General features: G+C 27.6%; 1 protein-coding gene across 5 annotated transcripts in view; it reads right to left on the minus strand.

Annotated features, from left to right (window-relative positions):
* Vha100-2 (V-type ATPase subunit a family protein Vha100-2) overlaps positions 1-18,630 on the minus strand; it is a 314,412-nt gene that overhangs the window by 70,512 nt on the left and 225,270 nt on the right. The window lies entirely within an intron of this gene.

Here is an 18,630-nt window from a genome sequence, read left to right on the forward strand (position 1 = left end):
TTTACTCCTTTTTAGGAGTAAACAAAAATGGTAATAAAATCAAAATAGTAACCTAATTCAATAACTCAAAGAAATAATAACAAAAAAAAAATCTTAATCCAAACAAGAACAAACTAATTAAAGCACAAAAATTAAAAAGAATACAAAGATATGTACTTATTATAATCGTCATTCTGAATTTAAAGACTATTTTTCTGAAGAAAATGGATTAGTATTTTTTAATGACATTTCTTCTCTTATGGAGACGCTTTGTAATGAATGTAAACCAACAGAATGGCGCTTGTTCATTGATTCTTCTAAACTTAGTTTAAAAACTGTGTTTCTGTATAATGGCAATAAATTCCATCAGTACCTGTGGTTCACTCTGCTCACTCTGCTAGTATGAAAGAAACATATGAAAACTTTAAATTTATATTGGAAAAGCTTCAATATGCAGTGTATGAATAGAATATTTGTGGTGATTTGAAGTTAATTGCACTTATTCTTGGTCTGCAGCTTGATTAAACAAAGTACTGTGTGTGAATGGGATAGTAGGGACAGAAAAAACCATTTCATTAGAAAAGAATGGCCCAAATGCAAATCACACATTTGTGAACAGAAAAATGTAGAATATGATCCACTGTGTAGCCCTAAAAATGTATATCTACCTCTGTTACATATGAAACTAGAATTAATGAAGAATTTCATCAAGGCTATGGACAATATTTCTGGTTTCATGTACATAAAACAGAAGTTTCCTAAAATTAGTGATGCAAAAATTAAAGAAGGAATATTTGTGGGTCCACAAATACGATAACTAATGCTCGATGAAAAGTTTGAGAAACTATTGATTCCACTGGAGAAGCAGCTTGGCAAGCACTCAAAAATGTTGGGGTTTTTGGGAAATCGAAAGGTGGAAAATTACTGTGATATTGTCAACGATCTTATAATGATTTGGTGATTAAAAAAAAAAAATTATTTATAATATGATTTATGAACTTGTGTTCTTGCATAACAATTTTTATATGCATTAATTCCAACAAGACATGATATGACTATGCTGGTGGTCACTTATCGCAAATGGAAGCATGAAGATGTTGTTGGCCGATGTTCATTCTTCTTCATTACAGTTTTTATTGTTAGATATATAGGATCTTGTCTAGTCGTATTTATTATGATTGAGAGTAAGTTACACTTCTTTTTTTTTAAACTCAGTTATGAAAACAGCCTTTGCATTATCTTGTAGACAATTAATGATGATAATTCATTTACTTTAGAAAAATAAATGATTTTTCCAATTTTTTTTTTTTTTTTTTAAATTAATAATATTTATTATAAAATACTGCTTTATATTATTATAAGATTTTTGACCATGTTTGCTTTTATTATTAAAACAAGAAATAAGTTTATTATCTAACAAAAAAATACTAAAAATGTTAAAAAAAAATTAATCAAAAAGTGTATGCATGTCTATATATTAAATGCAGTTTTAATTGTAAAAAAAAAATGTGTAATATTACTGAACAATTTAAATCAATTTTAATTAGCATTATTTTGCACATCGATACAAACAATCTGAGATCCATATCACTTACCCAATAATAATAATGGGGAATTGCAAATAACCAATATTTAATATCTCATTATTAAAAATCAAATGCAAATTTATATGTTAATTTTAAATGTTTATTTACAATATTTTTTATTTATAATTAAAATAACAATACATCAACTAATAAAAATTTAATTATAAACTACTAAAATACCAAATCTATTGTAATAAAAAAATAAAGTGTTTATAAATCCTATTTATAAACAACTCAGAACTTTACCCAGAAAAAAATTTGAATAAGGAAATTAACTCCAATGTAAACTATTGGTAAAAAAATGTAGATCAAATCTCATACATTTATGAAGGAAATAAACAGTTTTTTAAACAATAATTTTTTCAATTTTAATTTTCCTATTATATTTGTAATTGGAAGCAAAGATATAAAATAAATTTTAACAAATTATACCATAAGTATCTATTTACTTTACTTTACCTACGAGTACTGGCTTGATCCACGTGATTCAATGGGAATTAAAAGTCATCGATTATGGCATAACATGAACAAAAAATCCAATAAATGTGTTAAAAATTTTATGTAAAATACTTTTCTACTAAAACTAACATTTTAAAATATAATGAACACTCAACTTATGGCAATACTTTTAAAAGACAATATTATTTATGGAAATCATATCATAGATTATGTAAATCATTTATAAAGGCATAGAAAATTAGGTTCTGATAAAAAAAGGGCTATGAGAACCACTGAAAGGAATTTCATGATGAATTTTGGAGTGGTCTGTTTCAATTTAAATGAAATAATTTAAGTTTAACAAGACTGAGAATACTTTACATACGTTGTTGATTTAAGTACAATGATTTACATGCAGTTCAACAAGTAAACAATGAAACAGATCTTGTACTGCACAAAAGATAAATACCATTTAGTAAGCAATATATAATCTGTAGTACCATCCTTTATCTGCAAACTGGTATCACTATGCAGCCCCGCTACACGATGCTAATTGCATCAGAAAGTCAGCACCATGTTATGGTAAGTGGGTAGTGGGAAACATTGCCATGTTAAGTCATGAAATAGATATCAAACATCAAATTTTGTTTTAAATTCAGGAAAAGTGCATGTGATATTGTGCAGTTGATGAGGTGAATGGAAGGGATAAATTTTTATCTTGGAAACAAATATTCAAGTGGTTTACTCAGTTGAAAAGTAGTAACAAAAGGTCTTGAGGATGAAGACAGATTTAGAAGTGCAACTTATTGTAATTAGAAATTCTATGATAAAGTAACAGAACATAATCAAGAAGTTCATCATACAACTGTGAGAATGATGACAGATAAATACCACATTCCTTGTTAAATCACAAACAAATGAAAAATGCAATACATAAACAACATTCTTCAAACTCCTAAGAGATAAAAAATTCTTAAATTTGCACTAGCAGAGAATAATGAATGATGTTTTTGAAGCATTTCTATAACTAAATGTCAACATGATTAATAGATATTACTAGAATAACCAGCTACAAAAAATTTTCTTCAGTGTTAAAAATAAAGACAATGTTTCTATAACAAAAAAGGATTTACATTGATTTAAATATTCACATTGACCGTATGCAATTTAATTTTTTTTTGTTTCTTTTTTTAATACTTATGAAGGAGGACTCACCATGTCCAGAAAAAGTACATGACACAAGATGGTCAGTTCTTTCATCACTGACTTACTGGACAGTAGCTGCCTAGGAATTTTTTGCCGTAAATTGTTGCTTTAACTTAAAACTATATTTTTTTGTAACACTGGAAACATCCAAAGTAATGAAACATTAGATCTTTAGGACATATTAGAAGAAGATCAAGAGATGTCATTCCAGATGTGCCAATCTTCCTGTCAGTGCAGGAGGGATAAATTCAAATAAAGCACAAATAATATTCTATTGAATTATTTTTGCTTAACTCCAAGAAACCTGCTTCGCTAGTTAATAGCTGGACTTTCTAAAACTAAATACTCATAAGAATTATAGACTTCACATGAAATGCACAAAAATATGTTTTTAAATACCATAGTAGAATTTCAAAATCCATAGCTAACTTTTTTAATTTAATGCTAATTGAGAACAATAAAAGAGTTGTAATTATTGAAAACTTTTAATTATTGAAGTATAAGTACTGGTAATGCAAATATCAATCTTTAATACAAAAGAAATAGTTAATTTTACTAAAAACAATTCTGATACTTAACTTAGTTAAACTGGCAAATAATTATCTTGATTTTCCAAGATTACAAAATTAGCCCCTAATATGCAGGCATAAGAATTTTAATAGATGTCTGCATTTATTTCTTACATATGATTTTTTTAAGCTGTAACTGTATGTAAAAATAAATTACTTGCAAAAATTTTAATATAAACAATAATGTATTAATCTCAAAAACGTACTAGTCTGGCAAAAATCTTTTTACAAACAAAATTTCACTTTGGATTGGCAGTAAAAAGTTGAAATTTCAGGAATTATTTACTCCACACTATTTAAGAGATTCAAGGGACTATGAAGGAAAATTTCAATTAAGAAAATATTATTATTCACCATTTGAATTAACAAAGTTCCACTGTTAAGATTATGTGAATAATATTACAAGATAATGTAAAATCGAACTTAAATTTCTTTTCTCTTTCTGAAATAATTAATATTTTATTGAAATTTCTTATCTAACACCTTAACAGATCAATATACACATTTTAAGAAATGTTTAAACAGATATTACCTAAAACATATAAGGCCATAAAAAAAGATCAGACAGGTGAAGCAAGTAAGAAATACCGCATCACTGTTTTTTTTTTCAAATCTAAGTACATCAATATAACAAATATTTGGTTTTTCTATTGAAAATGACATTTACTATTTTTGTTACTACTTATTAAAAAAAAAAAAAGCACCCGAGAGAAGTTAATCTGAAAATTATTCAAATCTACAGCATAATCCCATTATCACTTCAATACTGTATGCGATATCGGTTAAAGGACAGCAGTGAAATTTTTTCCCTTTATTGGTGTGAATGAGATGACAGTACATAACACATTATGATGAAGCATGCTTTTAAGTCACATATTTCATAAGTCAAAAGTCACAAAGATTTACGGCTTGTTCTTGAATTAATTAATGTCTAATATCCATAATAAACATGATCAGACCATTTTCCAGCTACCAATGAAGAAAAAGGTATACAACTTATACTACATTTTCCATGTACTCTCAGTTCATTCAATTTATGACAAAAAAAATTACCTGTATTAACACTCATTCCCATATACTATATGTAATTAAAGCTTCACTATTTCCGGGAATTGTGTTTTTTAAATTTAGAAACTGTTACTTTTGTCCCCAAGCCATTCCTCAAAATTACAAATTATCCTTATATTTTTAAAGAAGTATAGCAAACATGCAAAATATTTTAACATATTTTTTTCTAAAAATAATGAAGTAAATAAAAATGCAGAAAACTGTTTTATTATAACAGCGGTAACTAAGCATAGAATATGCTACTGAGCACAGTCAGATTTGGAGTACCCACATGCACTGCTGGATATTGTCTGCAATGTCATAATATGGTTTGCTTCAATATGTTTAATATGGTTTGGTAACATTGTGGCTATAATAATAAGTGTTAAAATATTGTTATTTACAAATCCTAACTATTTACAATAAAGTCAAATAAATATAATTTTCAAACTAAAACATTAATGCTAGTGAAAACTTATATTGTTACCTTCCATCAATAAATTAAATAATTCTTGAATATAAATCCTTTATATTATAAATCCTTTAGGCGACCATTTTTTTTACTATTTATTTTACATGTATGAACTACAAAGTTACTGCTTATGTAAATAATGATACTGTGTATGTAATGTTTGTTCATAATTATACAAAATTATACAATGTTTTGTTTTATTTACAAGGAGTAGTACAGAAAATTATATATTTTCCATTTCTTACCGTGCATGTCTATAGCCATTCAGTCACACGTTTAGTTCTCGATTTTGTTCTTTACAGTTGTATTGTTTCTGTGTTTGTTTAAAATGAATAAGAAAATAGAATGCCACCATTTGTGAAGCAAGATCTGTGATTTGATTTTTAATGAAAGAAATTTGATATTCACCATCAAATCAAGACAGTTTATAGAAAATGTGATAGAGAATCACCAGTAAGACAATGATGTCAAAATCTTAATGCAGGAAGACAGAATGTCCATGATGATGAACAGACTGTCTGTCAGTCACTATGGATGATTTAACGCTTAATTAATCAAATTAAATAGATTAATTAATCCACCAAACAGGACTGGCATGTAATGTCACACTTTATGGAATTAGTAAAAATTTTTCATCTGTTTTTCACACTATTATCGATAAAATTACTCACTAATTCATCTCTATTATTCATCTCATACATTAAATGTTCATTTACAGTACACTGTGCACTATTCATCTCCAAGTACAAAAAAATTTGTGCAAAGTGGGTTACTCATATAGGCTTAGTGACGAATATAAAAAAATCATAAGGGTACTGCAATGTTAATTTTTAGTCATTATACAAAGGATGGGGATGTATTCCTAAAACATATCATAACAGGGGATGAAACCTGCAATTCATATGCTATGCCAGAGAGCAAATGTCAGTCTAGACCTAAAGAATCCGCCATTTGAACCTTAGTCCACCATTCGAACTGATAAACTTTAAGTAAGCAGTCTCTATTTGAAAAATTATAGCTAGTACTCTAGAAGTGAAAAGGTCCACAACTTGTAATTTTATGCCCTATGGAGCCACGGTAAACAGTGATGCATATGTGGTGAGCTACATAAAATTACAGAAGGGGACTATTGTCTAGCATCATTTTGCTTTTGCGTGACATGTACGACATCTTACTGTTGAGAAAACAGAACGGTCGTTCATAAAACTTAAGCGGGAAATTTCTGATCATCCAGCCTATCCTAGTCCTGATCTGGCCTCTAGAGACTATCATTTTTTACCACACCGAAAGCTTTTTGAAAGGAATGCATTTTGAGAGCGAAAGAGTTGAAGAAAACAGAATTACTTATCTCAACAAACTGGGGTGGAGGAATATGACACAGGAATTCAAAATCTTATCAAACAGTTCAATAAGTACTTAAATATACACAGCTATATACAAAAGTGGCTAAAATTTAGTGTAGGTTAAATAAAATGTTTTGCTCAAAAATCTTTATCGATTATATTTTTTATCACAAAATGGGTATTACTTTCCAGACAACCTGAATATTTTTCCATCATTAAGTTGTAATAAGATTCAAGGAATTGTAAGGTACAAAGAAAGGAGTCATGAAAAAATATTTTGTTTTTGCTGTGAACATAACTGTCAAAAGAATCAATTAAAATGGTTATTTATGGTCATCCATAATATCATAAAATTAATGAAAACCATGTATTACCATGTTTTAAAATAAATTGTATATATGACCTAAGGATAATAACTTATGTATTTTATTTGCATTCTGAATTTTCTTATATTTTTCCAACGTATTTACTGTACAATCAGATTATTTAATAATGGTTATTATAAGATGCTGTAAATTATAATGCAAATATAAATCACTAAGGCTGCCAATAATATTAAAACTAGACAGTACATTGGTCTCCCAGTTCATTGTGCATCCACCAGCCTTTTTTTTAAATATTAAAGAAATTAATGTCATCTTTAATATACTACACTCATCTATGGAAAAACCTATAAATGCACTGAATATTTCTGTCTAGTTTTTTACGGTAAAAGTTGGATACCTAGTTTCTTTATAAGTAGTGGAAAAGATATATTACAGATATTGCTGTAATATACTTAAGAAAAAATTATATTAAAAATTAAGAAACAAACAAACTAAAACAAGCCATGAAAACAATTTTTGTTATCTCATATAGCAAATGGTTTTCAAAATATGATTTCATCATTCATTTTATTAAAGTAGTCTGTTATTGTGGAATTGCTTTATTAAAGTAATCTGTTACTGTGCATCTCGGTCTAGATTGGTAAACAGTTATCTGGCATTAAAATTTAGTCATAAAGATGTTAGAAACCCATCATAGTCGACTAACAATGAACAGTAAAGTATTAGTACTAGTCCTGGTGACAATTAAATTTAAGATGTAATTTTTATTACAACTGAGAAAATCAATTCTGCTGTAAAAATTCAGGCAAATTTGGAAAACTTTACAAGCAATTTGGGTAAAATTTGACAAGCGATGGTAAATATAGAGACAACAAATGGAATTGTTTGTTTAGAGAAGGATGAAATAATATTTATCAAATAGAAATTATCTTATAGTAATGACAGATGATTTAATGGGGGGAAAATGAAAAAATGTCTGAAATCAGTACTTTATACAATTATGAAATTATTTTTCAAATATCAAATACCTCGCAGTCTGTAATTTATCAATTTTATTGTTTTTTCTTACCAAAAAACAGGATTACAAAAAATTATGCACCAGATAGGAATAAAAAGATAACAGATAAACTTAAGCAGATATTTTAATTTCAGAAAAACGTTTTGTAGACATACCAAAATGAAGGATATCAATTCTACTGTCACAATGTCAGTGAAGATGAGATCAATAAATTGTATTAAATACAGAGACATATCAGTAGTCGGTGCGTTGGTAGTACTCAACATACATGAACTCAAAGTTTAGATATTTTATTCAAAAGTGAATCGCCACCATTTTCCGAGACTCAAAAGGGATATAGCTTGTCAAATCCCTTAATAATGGGATTACTGTTAAGGATTGCAAATCTGAAAAACTTACACAGACTATTTTAAAATATCCAAAAGGACTCTCTCACCTTTTCTGTTTAGCCTCCGGAACCGCTGTAAGGTATTATTTCAGAGGATGAATGATAATGTATGTAAATGAAGTGTAGTCTTGTATAGTCTCAGGTCGACTGTTCCTGAAATGTGTGGTTAATTGAAACCCAGCCGCCAAAGAATAGCAGCATCCACACTCTAGCAATCAAATCTGAATAAAGGAATAGTATAACCTTTACTAGGATTTGAACCTTACAACTCTCAAAATCCTAAAGGACTGCACTTTTTAAAATTAAGCACAGCAAACGTTAAGGTATTTTCACCAGGGAATTAGGTCAGCTTCTCTAAAGCACTGACTGCTTTTTAAACGATTACTTCACCTATACCTACATACTAAACAATGGGTTATGCTGCACAATACTGAAAATGATGAACTGAAAAACAAATTAATTGGTTATTTATGGAGAAATTTCATCACATCACTTATGGAGAAATTTTCTGAAGTTGGAATGAAGTAACTAGTCAGATAACATGAAAAATGCATTAGAAAGTTGAATAGGAACTATGAGGAAAATCACTATATAATAATTTAATTTGACAACAATATTTTTTATGCTCTCTTCTTTTTTTTTATTTCAGAACAATCTTTAAAAAAACCATCAAGGGCAAACAACTGACAGCAGGGCTGCAGGGCTATATATACCCTCTTGAACAATAATCATATTTTTGAGTTCAGCTTACATTTAGTTGTTAATTTCCTTTTCTTTACTCTACAAGAATAAACTAAACTACACTACTTTAGAAGAGACAAAACAAAAAAAAAAATAATCACTTAATAACAATTTAATACATAAAACATTCTTATAATGTAATTAGGCTCCAAGTTATAATGTCAGTCAATTTTGATTACCTTAAAAGACCGATTCACACAATAAAGGATTTAAAAACCACAGAAACATCTTCTTGTACACCCGGTTCCAAAAACAAACACCAAGTATGACGGATTAACAGTAGTAATCAGTAGGACTTAAAAAAGGAAATTTAATTTAATTATATGAATACATTTACCACAGAGAACGGATACTTCACTGTCATATCATTATTTATATATACTGTATTTATATATTTACATTTTCATTGTACTGTACATAATATGTTATGTATATTATTACGGGTGCTGTGTGTGCGTGCATGAAACATTTAAGAAAAACACATGTATTATTATTCAAAATAAAATAAAACAAAATATATACATAAATGCATTTATATAAAAATAAATTAACTTAAATTAGTAATAAAGAATGTCTGTATATTATCAGGTAGTAAACAATTGTTAATAAATTAAAATAAATGCAAAAAATTATTATTCTAAAAATTGATAAAATCTAGTTATTAAATAATTACATACTAATTAATATTTACATAAGTACAAATTAAACTAACATTCATTTATTGGCTACTCATTTCATAGATGTCAATACAAAACACACAAGCGCATGTGCACACACACACACACACACACAAGAGCAAATATATTTTTATTAATACATTTTCTAGTATGTTGCAATTTATTAACATAGATCAACTATGAGTATACCAAAATATATATAAACTTATTTATATAATAAGCTTTTTGAATCTCATGATTTATCTATCTTCAGTTATAAAAAATTATAATATCAGGAAATGCAGTACCATCTTCACAAGTAAAAACTGGTAGTTGTCATACCGTGGATGGATTTTAAAAGTTTTTATATAAATTAGTAAGTTTGTATTAAGTTTGCTATTTTAGTATAAGTGATTTTTGTTAATAATTATATCATGAGTGCCTAAATATCTTCGCAAAACTTAAGGGACCGACTCAGGACATCAAAATACACAAAAATGTTCATGCCGATAAATGCCCTATCTTGCTTCTATTTTCCCTTTGTTTTCGGTTTTTTGTTTTTTCAATAAAAATTTATTCCTTAGAAACAGAATGAAACATTTTAATCAAATTTGGTGTACAAGTATCTTTTACAAAATAAATAAGTTTGAAAATTTTACCTTTGAACATTTCAAAGAGGTGGCCATTAATAGGTCCATAAATATTATTTTTATCAAATTATGTTTTATTAAATAAAATGTTAACCTTTTACTGTGATTAAAATGATATCTCATTCATTCAAATCCCATGATAAACAGCTGAGATATGGCTGTAATTGTTAAAGCGGGTCATAAAATTCATCCAATCTGACAATTTTATGCTTTTCTTCACGACCTTCAATAACTGAATTATAATTAATAATAGTAATTTCTCTTATTACTGATAACAGAACACTCATGAATTGTCAGACTGCATAAATTTTGATCGCATAATACAAAAACAAATATTTATGGAGCGTTAATGGTTAAAAAATTTAATGGCTGCTATTTTTGAATTTTCAAAGGTAAATTTTCAAACTTATTTATTTTGAAGGAGATGTCAGAAAACATGTACACTAAATTTGATTAATCTATCTGAATCCATTCATTCTTAAGATATAAATTTTTACTGAAAAAATAAAAACAGTCGAGAGAGAAAGTGAAGAGCGATAAGGCATTTGTCCAGGTGAGCATTTCTATTTATACTTATGTCCTGATGACTATACTGACACTGAAGTCCTTTAAATTGGCCTATACCTCCTAGGACACCCAGTGTGTATAGATATCCTACCCCACTAAAGGTACAAAAGGGCATTTGTATGTGTTTCTGTCCCCCTTAGCTGAGAACATACTTACACGATCAAACATACTGCCTGTGAAAAAAATCATGATTTTTTTTTTCTTAGATGTTTATGAACAATAAGTAAGAAGAAGCAACACCAACAAATAAGGGCAAAGAGAAAGAACATGCTTTCATGATTGAACATACTGCTGTAAAAAAATCATAAGATTTTTCTTATATGTTTATAAACAATAAATAAGAACAATAATAATAATAATAATTATAAAATAAATTTTTCTACAGTAATTCATTCATTCAATATCGCAGCAGATCTTAAAACACAACTATTAGTAAAATACCATCAATTATCCATTTAGAATCATATATATGAATTTTTCTGGCCTTGTAGTTACAATTAAACACATAAGTAGGCAAAACACGTGGGTCAAATCAAATGGTAAACAATAATAAAAAAAAAATGAAATGCTTTACTTTACCTATAATTTACCTATTTAATTTATTATTATTATTTAGTATTTAATTACTATTAAATTACTACCTATTTATTATAGAAATTATTTTAAAAAAACATTTTTACACAAGAGGTTTTGGACACCTAATAATTCCATTCTGAGATGCTACCCGCCAAGGCAACCCGCCCGAAGGGCCTAGCTGCAGAGGCATGCCTACAGCACACCCTCTGCAGCTAGTATATATATATATAAACACATACTCACACAATTTTTTCATAGATAAATGGTTTGGAAAGTTAGCATCAGGCCAAAGAATCACAAAATCTATGAAAAGTTCTTTCACTTCTTTAACATTATTATATTTTTGTGTTTTTCTTTTAACTAATAACTTATATAAAATATTCTTACATCACTATAAGAAAACAAACGCTATTCTTTTCAGTGATATTTTATAAACATGAATTATTTTTTCCATGTTAACTAAGCTAAGCAAAACTTACATAAAGTTGTTTACTGTTTTTAAGTACTTATTCTTTCTACAAGTGAATTAGGTTAAATTATTATAAATGAACATGATTAATGTTTCCTTTTTTATTAATTAAATAAGCTACAAATTTATGTGTAGAAATGCAATATAAAAATTTTATAGGATATTAAAAATACAAAGCCTGAACGGGATTCAAATACACAGCCTTCTGAAAAAAGGCTTAGGCACCATTATTGCTCCAACACGAATGCCAGCTGATTAAATTTACTTCTTTATATTCTTCCATACTGTAATTATTCATAATATAGGAATTCATTATTTAATGTACTTTATTTATTCAGTAAAATCATCACACAAACAAAATTATATTTTAACCTAAAGAGGGGTGTGTTATTATGATTTTTCCTTAAAATTCAGTTTAAAATTTACAGTTTATCAATATATGAAAATTACAATTGCACCTTCCTGATAGTGGTTAATGAATTTACATTTGTAAAGTGCAAAATCAAAAAAATATACAACATATCTGAATTACGCTATATAATCTAAGAGTTAGAAAGCAATTAAACTCAAAAGACAAAAAAGCTAAACTGAATAACATCATATTCAAAAAAATTAAAATCAAAGGAAAAAATTTAATATAAAATTTTGATAAACAAGAAACATTACTCAGATCCTCACAGATAATATTTACAGTCATAATTTACACAGAAAGGTTTACATAAAATATTAATAAATAAACATTTAAAAAAAACTGTTTTCAGTTGGGGTTTACTAACTTTGAAAATAAAATTCAAGAGTATTTAATTTTATAAAACTAAGAAAATATAAGTTAAATTAGAAAAATAAATAAAAGATTTAACCACACAAGCGCTTATAAATGTGCTTGTGTGGTTAAAATATTATCATATTTTTCAGTGAAAAAGATTTAAGTGTATCTAACTTCCTGAAATGTGACGTAATGTGTTGATTATATTAATTATTTCATCTTCTAAAAATAAGTAATCGTAGATCCAGAATTAATAGTAACAATTAAAAACTATTAACATGGTGATAAACTGTCGAATTTAAATGGAAATAATGATCATAAATATTTACAGTTATCTACTGCTACCAAAATGGTTTTATTATTCTACATTTACTGACATTGAAAAGTAATGATTGATCACGGTTTTAAACAACAACGATTTATTGGAAAATAATCCATACTAATGTATAAAAATATAAAACTATTTTTTGTTTAAATTAATCAAAGATGAACAAAATGAACCGGATGAATAAATAAATTGTTCACATGTAACTATATATATACAAAACAAATTTGCATTAATTTAGACTGGAGTGCAATTTACTGATGGTTTATTTGTTCTCAGTCACATTTTTTTTCATTATGGGTTATCTTCTGTCTCTCTGCCTCTTTAATATAAAATTTATTTAATATAAAAAAGTATGTAGTCCCCAATATTTCTTATTGAATGTCCATTGAATATAATAAGCTATTTCTTGCCCTTATAATAATTTAATAATTTAGTAAATATATACAGGCTTTATCACAAAGTTCTCCTCCTGGGACTTTCATAACCCATTCTACTCATGAAAATATTGGCAAACGTTAATATAAACGTATGTCTTAAAATGCTTCATTACCAAGTTACAGGTAGTGAAATATTTCACTTGGATTTCAGCTTCCTGTGAAATGAGGTCGTATTGAAATTTTTAGAATCTTAAGGGGCAGAATTAATGACTTCTTATGGTTTTTGACCTGAAAAATCTAATAAAATAGGTCTTTGAACCTTATCTACAGTAGTTTTTGAGAAATTGGAGTAAAAGACCCTATTTTTTATGGTTTAACTTTGTTAAATGGGTAATAAACACAAAACTTTTAAACAAAATTTGTAGAGAATTTAACTCTGAACAAACTGGTATAAAATAAGTTGAATAAAACAAATAAAAATTAGAGAAATTTGAATATTATTTAGAAACAGAACGCTAGACCAAGTTCAGTTTATAATAAATGTTAACAAATGAGCTCACCATTTTCAACACAATTCTTAGAATGCTTCTGTACTGCTTTTGTTGCTCTTTTTAATTCTTCAGGGTTGTCCTTAAGTTGCTCAGCCGCACGACAATTAATTCCTCATGAGAATGTATTTTTGTTTCGTATACCATATTTTTCATCTATTGCAAGATGCAAAAATCTAAAGGTATTAGATGAGGTGATCTGCGTGGCCAGCAATTTTGGAAATGGCACAAAAATGCCATGGAAATGGATGGAAATTTTTGGAAATGGCACAAGAGATGCGGGGAGGTGCGTCTTTGTGCTGGAAGTATAGTTTGCATCTCCAGCGCTAGAGGAACATCTTCAAGCAGCTGCGACAATTCTTTTTAAAGAGAGTGCAAGTAGACCTCAGCATATAAGCTGCCATGTATTTTGCCGAGTGAAATTTGCCTCATTGATAAACAAAACTTACTTGTAGAGATGTCAATTTGTATTCCACCAGTTGCGAAACTCCAAGCAGCGTAGATCATCTGATGGGTGTAGATCTTGAACTAGCTCTTTATGATAAGGATAAAACTTGTTTTGTTTAAGTTTTCCAAACGATTGAATGCAAAAATCCGATCCACTAAGAAAGATAACGTGTACTGATGTCTGGGCTGTGCTGATAATAAATTTATCAAAAATAACATTATGTTGAAGGAAAGTCTCACTAATTATTTTGGAATTTGGAATCCTGCAATTAGGGAAACGCATTTAATATTCTACTGCAATAGCTGAAGCATTACTAATACACATATCAAAAATGAATTCCATATCAGCAAATTTCTCTGTTGTAAATAAGTACAGTATTACTTCAATCACAAACCGATCATATTCAAACTAAAATTCACAGAAAATCTTAGCTAACGACAGTTCACAGTACCCGATTTACTTAATGTACCTTACAGAATGATTTAAACACTAATTCAGGATTGCACATTGTTGATCAGATGTTATTTTATTACCTACTTTGAAATTATAATTTTTCAAATAATTTACAGTATTTCTGTCATTAATAAAAAAAATTATTATCTAAGTAATTTTTATCTATTTTTATTTTACAAATTTTGTGTAATTTCCAGGTTACAAATTTTTCACATCACCAAGAAAGAATTTGGGTTTCTTTACATTAAAGAAGTACTTTTCTGACAAATGTAGTAATTCAACTTATCTTACACCATTTTGTTCAAAATTAAATTCCCTACAAGTTTTGTTTAAAACTTTTATGTATTTATTACCCATTTAACAAATATATTGAAAGTCACACATAAAAACAGGGATTTTTACCCCAGTTTATTGGTTTTCACCTGATTTCTCAAAAACTTCTGAAGATACAGTTCTGGAACCTATTTTATTCAATTTTTCAGGTCAAAGAATCATAAGAAATCACTAATTCTGACCCTTAATTCACATCCTAAAAATTTTAGTACGACCACATTTCACTGTGGTAGCTGAAGTCCAAGTGAAATTATTTCAGTTGCCATAACACAAAGAATTTTAGAACATGTATTTATATGAACTTTTTCCATTATTTTCACGAGCAGAATAGGTTATGAAAGTTCCAGTAGAACTTCATGATACACCTTTTTTTTTATATGTAATATAAAAAGAACAGTATACTTATACCCAACAAACTTTCTTTTTAATGGATTAAAATTTCACACATTACTTGTACATTTTATAAGCAATAATATATTTTTAAGAAATCATACCAAAATACTTAAAATTGAAAATTCAAGAAGCGTTACATGCATTCATTGTAATGTCTAATATAACTAAATGTTTATAAAATAAACTCTTATTTAATGAAATTACAGTTAATTTTATATTAATAAATCTGTAATTATTAATAAATATCAGGTATGGTAAAATTTAAAAACAAAGAATGCAGTATTCATATATTCTATAACTATTTTAAAAAATAATTTATATTTTGTTGAAAACTCTGAATCTGCTAAAACAATAAAAATAAAACCTCATTTCTCTACAAATATAAAAATCTGTATAAATTTTTTTAAAAATCAATAATCGTATGAATTCATATAAAAATTAAATCTGGGATCTTCTCCACTGCAAAAGACAAGGTAGTACAATCGAATACAACATTAAAATAAAACTATCAAACCCTAGTTTGCTTCCACTCTCAGTACAAACTTTCTAAATAGGTATTAAAAAATATTAATAGAATGCAGTAAACTTTTATGTCACTGAAGCAAATAAGTTAAAAATAAAAAAAAAAACTATATGTAGACGTAAATTACATGTCATCTAAAAAAGAGAAAACTTTTATTTTGGGATATATACTTTAAGCTATTCGATTAATAATTATAATTAAAAAGAGAAACATTAATCGTAAATTATTTATTTGTATTTATAAACAAAAGAAATAAATCATAAGTGTTGTTTAAAAAACAATTTTCTTTCTCAATATTTCTGCTTAATAATAATAAATAATGTACTGTTCTGTAACAATCAATTTCTTTAATATCAAACTAAACCGAAATAAATATAACGGTTTTTTTTCAAAACAACACACATCCATCATAATGCTTTCAGTCATTGCTGTAGCAAATTTTAGTGCTTTTAGTGAAGTTCACATCCTGCCTTAAGCTCAAGTTACTTTCAGTGTTTTTGTTTTTGTTTTTTTATTTAGAAAAGTTGTGATTGGTTAACAAAAGTCTGTTTGCATTTAAACTGTTCTATTCATTAAGCGTTCAGCTGAAGTATTAGCAAAATATTAATACAACTCAAAAAAAAAGGTATTTATACTACTCAAAAAAGAAGTGTATACGTAAAATATTCAAGACTGTTTTAATCTTAATGAATTTATAATTTGCATGAATAGCCAGAGTTGTAGGATGATAGATGCAGATCATAAATCTACTAATGGGTTAATGACGATCTTTGATATTCACCTCAAACAAAAAATACACATTTTGAAATTTATTTATTCATTTAATGAAAAAACATGCTGATATCCAATAATAGTCACTGTGATGGACAATAATGAACTTTTTAGCATTTAAAAAACTGGTATGCCTAAACCAGTTTTCAAAATCGATGTTTTCATCTATGTAATGTACTGCATACTAAATTAGCAAACACAATTCAAATTGAGCCAATGTTCTGAATATATTATATTACAAATACATATCTGCTTAACTTAAAAAAATAAAACCTAGTACAATATTATTATACTGAGATAAGACAGTATTGTGATTCACTGAAGACGGTTACAAGAGTGACTGAAAGCATTACATATTAGTTTTGAAAACATATTTACTAATTTTGGCTTGGTTTATCATTAAAAAAAGTTGATAGTTTTAAATAATTTTCATCATAATTTATTCACTCATGAAAAAATATAGCATATCAAAAGAATTATCTTTTTCAAAATTATCGCAAACTAAGAAATTAAAACACCAGTAAAAAAAATAAATAAATAAGTAAATAATATTTAAAAACATACTACTTAACACTACTGGAAGCCAAAATACTCAGCTAGACCATAACACATCACCTGTATTACCCTCTTCCACTCAAAGCAAAGTCAGGCAACGTTAACTATCTACACTTTTATAATTTTATCAGGCTCAGCTAGCAGTGTCATATGCCATGCACGTTCTACATAGTACAACTACTATTTATTATGTTCTATATAGTCCAGTAAAGTACTAAAAACTGAACAAGTATAATAAAAGAGTGTAATTCTATCACAGCACTGTTTTGCTAGAAAATATCTGTAATTCATTCAAGGACATACTCATTACATTGCATTACTCATCTAATATTTTTTCACTCCTGTCACCCAGTTTGGTAATTTAGTACCTACAGTATACTTTCTGTTGACTATTTTCAACATGACAAAGTGAAATTTGAAAAAATCTTTAAACATAAATGAATGTGATAAAAAAAATGAAAATTTTTTTTAATTCTTGTCTTTTTGATAAAGTTCATTTTTTACCGATGTGAAACAGCACCTCTATAATGTACACCAATATTTTCAGTCACATTAGACACATAATTAAAATTTGACAACCAAGTAATTAAGATGTATTTTAATATGAGTGACAATTTATTTTGTTTGATATGTTGGAACAAAGGATTTGCTTTAAATTTTGTGCTGAAATGATGAAGATGTTAGAAAAGGTTTCTGATGAGTATGTTATGTTGATACCATACGTTTAAGATGGGTACAAACAATTTCAAGAAGCCTACGAAGACAACAAACAAAAGGATCGGACAACACATCAACAACCAATGAAAATATCAACAAAATAAAGGGTATAATGATCACTAACCATCGAATCAGTGTTAGAGAAGTCGTTAAGAGGTGGGAATCTCTTATGACTTGTATGAAACGATTTTGATTGACATTTTGAGTACAAAATGAATAGCAGTAACATTAGTTCCAACACTATTCAATTTTCAACAAAAGCAATAGTGCAAAAACATCACAGAACTGTTGTTAGCTGATAACATTGACGACTCAAAATTACTTAAATGTGTCATAACAGGAGACGGAATGTGAATGTGTAGCTATAATACTGAAACAAAAGATCCA

Source organism: Lycorma delicatula, chromosome 9 (assembly GCF_047948215.1).
Source record: "Lycorma delicatula isolate Av1 chromosome 9, ASM4794821v1, whole genome shotgun sequence".
NCBI classification, from domain to species: Eukaryota; Metazoa; Arthropoda; class Insecta; order Hemiptera; family Fulgoridae; genus Lycorma; species Lycorma delicatula.